Below are 13118 nucleotides of genomic sequence, written 5' to 3'. Positions count from 1 at the left end.
CCGCAAGACGATGATGATGGTATGTACAAATGAAAGAAGAGGACCATGGCATGTAGAAATGAAAGAAGGTCCACAGAAGGCTCACAATATCAATGTTCAATCTGTCCATTTCTCGCTTGACGACATCCAGTTTACCTTGCGTCATAGAACTTACATTCCATGTTGCTATGTGATATATCTCCTTGCAACATCGGACTTTCCGGTTGCTTCCCGACACATCCACAACTGAGCGTCCTTTTGGCTTTAGCCCAGCCGCTTCATTCGTGCTGGAGCTACTAGGAATCGCCCTTTGTTCATCCCCAGTAACATGCCTTCCAATCTGGGAGGCTCATCTTCCGGCACCATATCAATAATGCTATTGTGAGACTGGCCATAGGGTTTTCTTGGCAGGAAATACTGAAGTGGGTTGCCATTACCTTCTCCAGTGAACTCTCTGCCGTGACCTGTCTATCTTGGGGGGCCCTACACAGCAGAGCTCACGACTTCAAGTTTCTCAAGCCCCTCCGCCACGACAAGGCAGTGATCCATGAAGGGGAGAAGACGTTATAGCAAACGCTTAACTTCATTATAAGTGACATCTTCACCAGATGTGAGTGTAACCGGTTTAGAGTATATTCTGCCATAAAATTATTTCGTGATTTCATGTTGTAATTTGAAAAAGGATGCTTGCAGTGATTGCAATTGTTGCCTTTCGGTTTTCGTTTTCATATGCTGTTTGGCAATTTCAATTGCGTACTCATGCGCGATCCGCCATCGTTGCATATATTTATTTTCGAAAAGTGGGCATTTTCAATCTCCTTGCTTAGCTTTTAGCCTGTTCTAAACATGTATCCATATACATTTTAGAATAAATCATATTCCTATAGGGAAGTTGCGCTGCCCAGGGAGACGCGTAAAATCGGACAAGGAGCGCCATCTGGGTTTAAAATTAGCAAGCGTTTAGTAGGACAGCACACTCGAGTCTTCGGAACATGGCAGTGCCGGTTGGCGGAATTTTTTTTTAATCGTTTGTACGTAGTTTCAGTAGTTCGTCTTAAAAGCGCAACCTGACCGTCACAGCTGCCTGCCATGTTGGCTACGCACCCCCGGTCGCTGTCACTGCGCAGGTTTGAATCTGAAACTGTTGTCTTGAGTTGTGTTCTTTTTTTCCTTGCTATGGGACGCTGGCGATATGTGCAGCCTCTCTGCAATGCCGATTACGAGTACTATCGGGATCAGTATGAACTACACCGCTCGAGCGCGTGACCGAGCGCTCTTCAAAGTAGTACAGTGGCTCTAATTTCGCCGCGTTTCCAGGTTATTTGGACAGGGTGTAGCTGTTCCAGTAAGCGCGCTAGAACCCTTCGGTAACATCGGCCCTATTTGTCAGAAAGACGCTACATTTGTTGTGTCGGGCGGTCACTGGTCAATCAAAAAGGTTTGGTTGCCACTCCGTGGTTGGCACTAAGACTGCTTCCGTGCTATAAATGCGAAAGATCGAGATGAATTAAGAAGACGACTAATGTGGAATGAAATCTGTATAAGAGGTCGAAGTTACGGGCATTTCCTCTGCCCGAAGGGCACACGAACTGACTCGAGGCGTGTAAACATTCCTCACATGTCCGGGGTGTCGTGGTCGGGGGCCAGAAGCAGGAGCACTCGCACTAAAGACGAGTGCGGTGAGGAAGAGAGAGAAGCGACTGCGTGCGCCCCCCCCCCCTCCCCCTTTGCGCCGGGACCGGTTATCCCGGCACGAGCGGGGAGAAGAAAAGAGAAAGGGCGGGCGCATCGGTAGCCGCGGGAAAAGCGCTCCCTTGAAATGCGACTGGCGCGGTACCCAGCGTGTATATACTGCAATAACTTATACGAACAATAATCATTGACGTCAAGTCAATTCTGGGCAACAGTTTTTCTAGACACCGCTGCTGAGAGCTTGTCTTGATATTAAGGAATAAAAGGCTCGCGCCTTAAAATATATTTTCGATATTTTACTGAAAACTAAAGCTACGTCCGTTTGTTTTGTTTTAAATTTATGCAGAAAGTTTCAGTTATGGTCAGAAATGGCGAAGCGAAGCGTCTTTTTATTAGTCAAAGAAGTTGTGAAAGGTATAACAACGACAAATGTAACATTTCTTCTCTGAAATTGAAAACAAAATGCCATAAAAATCTCTCCCTAAAGTAAACATGCAATACCAGGCGAGTTCAAACCTCATTACGAGCAGGAAAAAAACACGCTAATTGTGCGCGGAAATAAAAGTCAGCGAATTATAATGAAATACAGATTAGAAGCAAGTAATTTGGCACTGCAACACATATACAAAAGCAATAAAGCAAATACAATACATAGAGCTATTGACATTGAAAACTGAATGTTTGGAAATGACGGGAAATCAGAAAGTACAAAACAGCGAACGCCAAAAAAAGAAGAGAAAAAATTATAGGTATTTTGCTCCACCTTAGTACTGGATCATGGCCCCTTGAACGGCAATGACTTCGTGCATCCTCGACGGAAGAGACGCGTAAAGATTGTCCATGAAATGCGAATCACTCTGGAGGCGCATCCATTCCTCTTACACTTTGCCCCATAACTCATCAGTGGAGGATCTGCGCAGTCCTCTTTTACAGAACCAGACTTTCATCATTCCCCACACATTTTCCATTATGTTGAGGTCGGCTACTTTGGGCCCCCACTGTCGACACTGCACACGTCGTTCGTTAAGGAGCTACTCAACAATCTTTGCGGTGTGCTCAGGTGAAAGGCCGTGTTGGAAGACGAAATGTCCATCTGTAAAAGCACCATCCAACGCGTAAAGAATCATCACATAGTCAAGTATGTCACAATATATTGCTGATGACAGGTCTGTCAATAGGATGCAAAACACTAAGTCCATCTCGCGACACAGCTCCAGACACATTGACAGCGGTGCGGCCGCTTGATGTCACTTCCTGTACGTAACAGGTGTCGCGACGGGCATTGACCGGGCGCCACACTGTTTTTGAACCGAGCGTGTTGTAAATGTTGGCTCGTCGGAAAATATAACCATTTTCAGTCGTCGGCGATCCAGTCGCAGGTTCACTTGCGAACTTAAGTCGGGCCGTCTTGTTTTTATCTCACAGGAGCGGCTTCTGCGCTGCCACATGGCTGTGCAGTCTGCTTTTCACTGTAAACACGCCTGCAGACACGCAGGCGGCAGCACCTATCTCCTTGCTGAAGGGGTGTCATGAATACCTGAGCTGCAGTCGAGGGTGCCGTTTATGTGGACCTTCATCCCGCCCAGATGATGTGGCTGACAGGCTTATTTGACCTCCAAGTTATTTCAGCTATCTGCGTTGGGTTTTCAACGGCAGCTCAACTATACGCAATCGCTCACTGTCGGGCACCCGGGACAATTTGAGAACTGACAAACGTATTGTTCTCATTCTTGGCTCTACTAGCAGCCACTTTGACGCAGGCGCTTCAGTCCAGCATTCCCTATTAAGTAAAATGATGAAGCAGAGACGGGCTAGTTGTAATTTCTGAAACTGATATCAAAACAAGACCGGCCGGGGGTTAAGGTGAAAGCAAGCAAGGGGATGTGATGCTGTAACACCCACTCCAGATAGGTCGAAAACACGCCCCTGAACAACCATGCCAAGCTGTCGGCCACGCGGTGTAGCTCATACTGAGCGCTATAATGCGTTTCAGCTGCCATGGTTATACTGGAGGCCAAATATCACACCAAACTGAAATGATCTCCGGCGATGATAACATTCTGATGCATTTTCGTGCGCTGCACTTGCCAAGCGCAGTGATCGTGCACTTTTGAAAACGTGTTATTAAGTGCCATTACCGGAACCAGATGTGTCCACTAGAACTGTGTGCCGCAATATATAGCCACTGTTTCATCATCATTTATTATTCCCTTAAAGATCCCTATGAGGGACATTACATAAGGGAGGGGGGAGACAACGGTAAGAAAGTATCATACATTGGCATAAAAAAACTGAGGACAAGAATACAAAAATGCATAACATTGACAAATTTGAAAAAAGAAAAAAAAACGTTAAGGGAAGAAGAAAAGTCAGGCAACCGATACACTGTACACAAAATGCAGATAACCATGTAGCAAAGCATAACAAAATAATGATACGTAGTAAAATCAACTATAGTAAACAAAAGAGGCAAAAAGATGAATTACAGAAAATTAGACGTTGACACGACAGTGCACGTAAATCGGATGGCTAATAATGGACCGCAAGAAAAACTGTCTATGGCAGGTCGAAATGATCAGTAAGTATAACTGCCTAAATTTGGAGGGATTAGACTCGGTAACAATGCTTTCGGGAAGTATGTTCCATTCCTCTATGGCGATAGGGAGGAAGGATTTGTTGAAGGCGTTTGTGGAACCATGCAAACATTGTATGCTACGGGAGTTAACTAAACGGCGAGATGAGCGGAAAGGAGGGCGTAATAAGTTTTTTCCGAGTGCAGGAAAGTTGAAATATAATTTATGTAGAAGACAAATGATCGCAAGTTTCCGACGAAGCGCTAAGGGCTGGAGGCCGAGAGATGATTTCAAGTCCGTAACGCTGTGTCGAGCTGAATACTGGGAAGTTATGAAGCGGGCTGCACGATTCTGGATGGCTTCGAGCGACTGGATCAAGTAGGCCTGGTGGGGGTTCCATATTGCTGAAGCATATTCTATTTTCGGGCGGATGTATGTTTCGTAAGCTAGTTGTCTAACGGATGGAGGGGACATAGCCAGTGTTCTTCGGGTGAATCCTAGTGTTCTGGAGGTGCTAGCACAAAGTTTCGTGATATAGTCCACTCAAGTTTAAATTGTTCGTTATTTCAACACCGAGGTACCTGTACGAGTTTGTTAGGGATAATTCAGTGGAGTTTAGAGATTACGGGAAGTGAATAATGGAGCGTTTACGTGAAATGTGCATGAATTTACATTTTGAAATATTAAGCTGCATGAGCCAGTCGGAGCACCATTTCTGGATTTTATTGAGGTCGGCTTGTAAAAGTTCCTGGTCGGTGTTATTGGAAATGCGGCGATAAATTACGCAATCATCCGCAAAAATACGGACGGATGACGAAATCCCATGTGGCAGGTCGCTGATAAAAACGAGGAAAAGAAGCGTAGCGAGAACGGAACCCTGGGGTACTCCGGAGATAACATCAGCAGTTTCGGATGCATGACCGCCAATGACGGTGAACTGTGAGCGGTTGGTTAAAAAGCAGCGGATCCAGGTTAAGATTAGAGGGTCGAGTGATAGGCATTCAAGTTTACACATGAGACGCTGATGAGGCACGCGATCAAATGCTTTTGAAAAATCTAGGTAGATGACGTCTGTTTGAAGTAAAGAATCTAGATTTAGGTGAAGATCGGTTGTAAATTCGAAAAGTTGCGTTTCGCACGAGAATCCTGCCCTGAAACCATGCTGCTTGGGGAAAAAGAAAGAGCTATGATCGAGGTGATTTGCAATATGGGAGTACAGAATAAAGTTTACATGAGATGCATGTCAGTGAAATGATAATTCGAGGGGTCAGTACGGTCTTAAAAACTGGCACAATTTTGATTGATTCCCAGTCATCTGGAATTTGACTGGTGTTGAGAGACTAGGCGAATATGAGTTGCAGGATTTGGCTTGTGAGATGCTTAGTTCCCTTGAGAATCTTAGCAGGAATGTCGTCAGGTCCGGGAGATGTAGACGGCTTGAGGCTGTCAATGAGTCTTGACATTCTTTCCGATGAAATGGTAACAGGCGGCACTGAAATGAAATTCCGGGGCGGTAAATTAAAGCTGTTTTCGGCTGGCTCGAGAGGAAAAATAGAGGTGAAGTATGAATTTAATGCGTCAGAACGCTCAGAAAGCGGGACATGTGTGCCATCGTGTTTCTTTAAGGATATATTGTAGGAGCTGTTATTATTGGGTATCAGCAAATTCCAAAATTTATTGGGGTTAACTCGCAATATACCTAGAAGATCATTGCTATAAAAGTTTCTTTTGGATGACCGCAATAACGTAGTGTATTGGCGAAGGCACTCAAAGTACTTGTCTTATTTAACAGATGATCCGGAGTTCTTTGCATCACGAAAAAGGTGTTTCTTTTTACGTGATAGTTTTCTTAATGTATTGGAATACCATGGTTTTGTGGCATCCCCGCGGATGCAGGTAAGTGGGACGAAGGCGTCAATGAGCGATAGGATTTTGTGTTTTAAAAGGCACCAATTTTCGTTTACGGATCTTGTAGATATAGATAAGTGAAATGAGGTAATGAAGTGTTCGAGGTCGGAGTTTATGCTCGCGAAGTCGGCCTTCCCGTAATCACGGATGTATTTAACGAAAGGTTGGCGGGTTGGGATTTCAATTGTAAGATTAAAGAAAAGGAGACAGTGATCACTCAGGCCACCGGAGAATGAAAGGGATTGGACTAATTCCTGAGTAGAAACAAGGATGAGGTCGAGAATATTTGAGCCTCGGGTTGGCTGATTAACTGCTTGGAACAAATTGAAGTTAAAAACCAGTTCCAGGAAATCTTTAGACTGGCGAGATGACGCAGTCAGGGCCTCCCAGTCGATGTCGGGGAAGTTAAAATCGCCGCAAAGTATAAGATTGGCATGAGTAAATTTGGATTGCAAGTCGAGAAGTACAGAGTGAAGGTCCATGATAAAAGAATGATCCGTATCAGGTGCTCGATAACATGCAATTAGTAGGTTGGTACAAGTGGGAAGACAAATTTTTACACAAATTATTTCGCTGTGGCAGTTTATCTCTAATAGAGCGGATGATAGAGAGGACTTTATAAGAGCAAGAATGCCGCCTCCCCGGCGATCTACTCGATCTCGCCTGTAGAAGCGAAAAGATTGGCTGTCATGCAATAATTCTGAATCCTGAATATCAGGTGTTAGCCAAGATTCAGTAAATAAAGCGATGTCAGTGCTATGATCTTCAAGGATGGCTTCAATTGTTTCTTTCTCTGGCATGTAGCTTCGTATATTTGTTAGCAGGGCAGAGATTGTCTGATTAGTTGAAATTGGATGCAAATAGTTTGACGGCTTGACCTGCGACAGGGATTGAAAACACGGTGCCGGCATTATCCGCTATAACGGTCGTAGTTCTGCAACTGAGTCAGTTTCGGCGTTGTAGGTGAATACTTGTTTGCCCATAACTAACTTGTCGAATCGAATCTTCAATGAGGCGTTAGTTTTTTGGCCATAAGCGAAAAGCTTTTTTCTAGCTTGTCGGACTTTAGCCGAGTAATCCTCACGGACAGAAAAAACGGTTTCTTTAAGTTTATGTCCTGCTATAAGAATTCTTGATTTATCTTTAAAGTGAGCAAGTTTAACTATGACTGGGTGATTTTTGCCTGTCTGGAAACGACCCAGTCGATGTGCACGTTCGATGTCTTGAGAGCCAATTGTTATGTCTAAGTGTTCGTGACAGAAAGAAATAATGTGAGCCTCAGACTGGTCCCAACTTTCGCCGAGATCATCCTGAAGTCCAAGGAACAACAAGTTTGAGCGGCGCAAACGGTTTTCGGCATCATCATACTTGTTTGACAGCGCTCTAACATCGGAATAAAGTTTGGTCAAGTCCGCGTTTGTTGTGGCTGCAGCTTCAATCTCTGGGTGCTTTTCGGCCATTTTTTCCAGTATTTCTACTTGAGCTGAAAGGCGGTGCACAGAGTCCTCAATGTTTGTTTGTGCGGAGCGGATCAAGCCAAGCTCAGCAAGACAGCGCTCTGGGAGGATTAAATGCGTGAAATGGCTTCGGCAATCGATTCTAATGATGGTGGCGCCTTGTCTTTGTTAGGGCCTGGATTTAATTCAACGTCACCGGATAAGACGAGGAGAAGGCAAGTGAGGTGGGCGTTGATGCAGTGGAAACAAGCAATGCATAGCATCCTTTTACAACAGTCAATGGCGTCTTTGGGGCACGACACCGCCAGCAAGAATGGGTTATTAGAGCGACAGTACGCTGCACAAGGTAGGTAACTAACCTGCAGCAGATGAAAAAAGGGCGTCTGCATGACGAGGTGCGATGCGGTGGCGTGCCCCGCATCGCAAGGAGAAGCAATACGTGACACACCTGTTGAGAAACAAAGGCCTGCCGTTGTGTTTCGACACTTGTCGGCCTATGACCGCATACGACTAGAATTCCGTGAGTTTAATAGCCATTTGTTTATTTTGCGAAGCGGTTAACAGAAATATCTGCAGCGAATTACGCATCTGCAAGTCTCGCTTTGGTGCTGGCACTGCGTGCAGTCAAGTGGCCGAAATCGTCTTGTTGATATTTGACAGGCAAAAGACGTGACTCTATATTGCGAGCACGTGGGAAAGTACCCCCTCATTGTAATCTCCTTATTCTCAGCACGCTATCTGTAAGGGCCAAAAATAAGCTACATGGACTGATGGTGTTCCGATCAGTTCCGAGTTATACAGAAGAAAATCAGTACAGACTTCATAAAACAATAAAAACAAAGGATGAAATCGACGGCAGGCATCCTTTAATAGTTTGATGTCTCTGGCAATACGTTGACGTAACCCCCCCCCCCCCCCGTGCATATCCCGTGCATCCCCTGTTCCTCCCGCCTCTACAAAAATCGTCGGAGTGAATTCCGAGCCGAAGAAAAAAGAAGACAAGGTGATTCATGAATTAACGGCGCATACGTGCCTTAAAAGCAGCCAGAGCCTACAGCACATTTACAGTAGGTAAGTCATTTTTGGCTGAAGAAGATTAATGGGCCTAATCGCTAGAGATTCATTAATTGCACCGACATTTTTGGCCATGCGTAAGCAAACAAACTCTCACCTAACCAACCTAAAACCAAAAAGCGCTTTTAGTACAAAATCTTTTATGAAAAGCCAGCAGCGAGTAAATATAATAATCGTACATTCGCGGAAAACTGTTTTCAAGTACAACTCCGGCTCGCTTACTTTGGCTCTCCTAAATGTTTACGGAGTCGCTAAGTGAGCTGCGACAGTTCATTGTAGGAGCAGTTGTCACCGTATGCTTGTTGATGCGCTATTTCAGTCTTAGCACTCCCGATAAAACACTGCGTATTTGGATAGATTGCCTCGGTTTGCAATCTATCGCAACGTACGCCAAGTCCGCATGTCAGCCAATTCCTGTTGTTGACTTCCTGCCGTCCACCTCTCGATGGCCCACGGGAGCTTACGACCCGCTCTCAGCGCTCTGCTGCTGCATTGCAAAGCACGATCTCACGCGCAGAACAAAAAGTCACACTTCATTACGCGTTCAGGTCGAACAAATGACAAAAGAGAATAAACAAAGTATATGTTATTACGTACGTTAGGACGGACAAATGCACAGTGAAGCGCGAAAAACAGTTGCAAGAATCCAGCCCTGCGTTCTCTTTTTTTTTGTGTGTATCTATGGCGGAATCGAATAGAGAATAACTTTTTTTTCGTATAAACGGAGCAGCATGCCTTAGGTATCGCAATAATTTAGCAGCCGTAGCCACCGCCGTCCTACTAAGAAAGTCGTGCGACGGCCGCCAAGCAGCGCTAGTGGAATGCGCGAAACATCAGCGCAGGTTCCCTTAATTACTCAGCTTCCAATGACATCTAGCCATTTACGCTGAATAGAAAAAACTGCTGGGACATTTCGACGGAATCAGTCTTTATTTCGATCTTCAGACCAACCTGGGGCTGCTTCGAAAATTAGCGAACACAGTGTCCGCGTGATTTGCGAGAGCGTCCACAATAATTCGTCGCTATACACGGCTTGCTTACAAACGCCCACGTTGATGCCGATGACGTCATCCAAATCAGAGACCAAGAGGCGGAATGTTAACACATCGCCAACGGTGGTGTCTACTGAAAACATTTCATTTGTGGCCTTCGCTGCGTCATGCGATAAATCCGATCGTTCTTCCGTTATAGCACAACCTTCGCCAAAAACAAACTTTATCGAGTTGACCAATTTGAATGACATTTTATAGGTTCTGGCCTTAGACCTCGAACTCCTTGATGCGACGGCTCACAGCAAGTATGTTGAAAACTCTAATTATACTCTGATGTGCTGAATATTGTAAATTTGTTCCTAGAGAAAGACGGCTTGGCTCCCTCAAGACTTAATAGTTGCGAAAATTATATCCCTCTGTTCTCAAAGATCTAAGAAAAAGTTTCGATATCGCGATAACGTCTGGCCAATTTATTTCACGGTCAATTTAGCATCGAAGGCATTGTTCACGTCAAGCTCACAAATTGTACCCCGCCTCCACAAGCCTTCAGTGACGTTCAGACTGGTTTTCGTCGAGGATTATTGATCTGGATAGCTCCGGTAGACCTATAGAGTGCAGAGGTGTCAATGGGGAAGATGAAAGTGTCGGGTTTATTCGCTCTTCATGTCATACGACAGTGCAGAGTGTTTCCTGCTCTTGAGCAAGCTTGGAGACTGTATGCCGTTTATCTTTATTATTTGTTTTTTAGCCAGAATTCCTTTGTACCGATGGAATTATTAGATTTCACAACCTATTCCTATAGTAGAGGTGTGCCTGAGATATCGGTCGTCTCCTGTGCTATTCAACGCGCTCGTGCCCGATATTCATGTTCTGCGTGATGTCAAAGCGAAGGCAGGTCAAATTGCCTTTTTGTTTTTTGCAACTGAAGAAGACGTTCATGTTGATCCATTCCAAGCCTACCTCAAAGCCGTAGAAGGTTGGCTATCCAAGTTCAAGTACTTTCTCAGCGAAAACAAACCTTCTATTCTTCTTCGCATATCCTCTTATAATCTCACCTGTGCATCGCGGTGCCCATATCCTGTAGGTCGATTTCTTAAAATACCTGGTTGTGACCATCATCATCATGATGAGCCTGACTATACCAACTGCAAGGCGAAGTGCTCTTCCACGCTCATCGAATTAACCCGTTCCTGTGCGAGCTGCAACGATCTGATCCCTTGCAAACTTCTTAACCTCCCACCTAACTTTCTGCCACCCCTGCTACCCTTTCCTTTCCTTGGAATCCAATTTCTTAATCTAAGCTCTCTATTTGTAACTCTTCTTCCCACTACAATATCAATAACTCGAGTTATTCTTCGCACGCAGTCTGCCCACTTCCTATCTCTACCTGCCATTACACCGGCCATTCTAACTTAACTAGAACGCTTTTCGTTAGGCTCCACATTTCAACCGTACGTACGTACCCTCTTCAGTCCCAAGAAAGCAGTTTTCGTGCGATTTCTTTCAAACTTGTTTATTTGCCACTTCTAGGCACAAATGACCGTAGAAAAAAAAAAGTAAAAAAAAACTAAGGGAAGTGGTGAAACTTGGCTGTACCCGATCGGGGACTGTGGGACTCAACGGGTGTGAAAGTCCAAAAAGCAGTTGCGGTTTTGCAAGCAGAGAAATATGCCGCATTTGATGCATTTGACTCTTGATTTGCCGCTGAAACCTGGATTTCGGCATCTATTGTGGGATCCGAGCTTGTGGTGTTCTGGAAAGTGCCCCGTCCTGTCATATCTGACGTCATCCGGAGGTAGCGGAGTGATCTTGCCACGCTGTGGTGTACTTGGCTGCGCCTCTTCATCATCACTTTCGGCTTCCTGATCTCTTGGTCTTTTAGATCGCCGTGTTTCCGCTTGAATTAAGGCAACAGCAATGTTCATCTTGAATTCCAGCAGGTCGAGCCGCTGCTGCTTTGGGGTCTCACTTTGTTCACAACCTCTTCTGTACTCAATCCACCCGTTGCAACAGGCCATGTCGAGAAACTGTGCGAATACACGGACCGTCCACTTTTTCGTTCTCATAGAGATGCGATAGTAGGAGACGAACCGGTCAATCAGGTCAACTCCACCCATGTACTGGTTGTATTTCGCCACCGCATCCGGTTGCTGCACTTTGACTTTTTTTTCTGATCTTTACACCATCTTTGGCAGCTTCCTGCTGGTGCGACGGCAAACGCAGTGGATAACACTAGCACAGATTTATTGTCCTTCCACTTGACAATGCACATTTTATCGTCACTGCGTACCTTAGAGACTGAATCTCCGCGCTGCGTCTCGGTCCTGCGGCATTGCGGCCGCAACTCCGCCAGTTCGGTTCGCCATCACTGTTCCAGTTAGAAAAACATTTTGGTCTACCAGGTGCTCAGCAATCTTGAGGCCTGTGAAATACCTGTCCGTGAAGACAAAGGTGTCTCGATCCCGATTTAACGTTTGGACAAGTTTCTTTATAACGCTTCCTCCGAGACCAAACTCCCGCATGTCGTCATCAGGAACTGTTCCCTTGCCAACATAAATGGCGAAGTCCAGCACCAAGCCGTCCGGGGATGCCATTACAAAATTTTTAAGCCCTACAGGATTTGGCTTTGAGGGAACGCACTGCCGCACAGGGCACCTTCCAGAAAACGGTATCATCTGCTCATCAATGGACACCTCACGAGATCGCGGTAGCTCAATGCAGGCTTTCCGGAAAGAGGTGATGATGGGCTCTACCAGAAACAGCCTGTTTTTTTCCTGTTCTTTTTTCGGTATCGACAGCTTATCCACGAAGTGCACGTAGTTCCTAAGCTCAAAAAATCTATTTCTGGTCATTGCCTGAGCAATGAGGTCGATTCTGAACATTCGTGACCAGTACAGCCGAACCCTTGGTAGCTTCAGAATCCCCATTGCAATGTGGATGCCCACAAAAACCTTCAGTTCTCTCGCATCTGTTTGCACAGACCTCCCTCTAGCCTGAACTGAATACAGGTTAGTCTGGAAGGCACATTTATCCCAGAACTCTTCCGGAAAGTACTTAAAAAAATACTTCAGCGGAGTGTCGAAGTCTTCGTGTCCCAGATTCATCAGCATTTGCTCTTCCTCCATCGTCATGGCAGGAAACCTGATTCAAAAGAAAAGAAGGCGCAATTAGGCGCAATTAGGCGCAAAGAGTTATTTCTTTCAAAGCGCTTTATTTTTTTAACGTGCGTCAAGAAATAAAAGAAACACGAAAACACTTACGTTCCATTCGTCCACTTGAACTTAGTCTGTCCTTTTCGTCGCTGGTCATTTGTGACGGCCGGGCTGTCTTCAATTTCTGCTTCTGTGTCGCTATCTTCGTCCAGAGCCCTGTATACATGGACTCGACAGAGTCGGGTCTAGTAAGGCTGTCGAGTAAAAAACCAGTTGTCGGGTTCATGTATA

Source organism: Amblyomma maculatum, chromosome 3 (assembly GCF_055883805.1).
Source record: "Amblyomma maculatum isolate TAMU_Amacu chromosome 3, ASM5588380v1, whole genome shotgun sequence".
Classification (NCBI taxonomy): Eukaryota; Metazoa; Arthropoda; class Arachnida; order Ixodida; family Ixodidae; genus Amblyomma; species Amblyomma maculatum.
Note: the sequence above shows the minus strand (reverse complement) of the source record.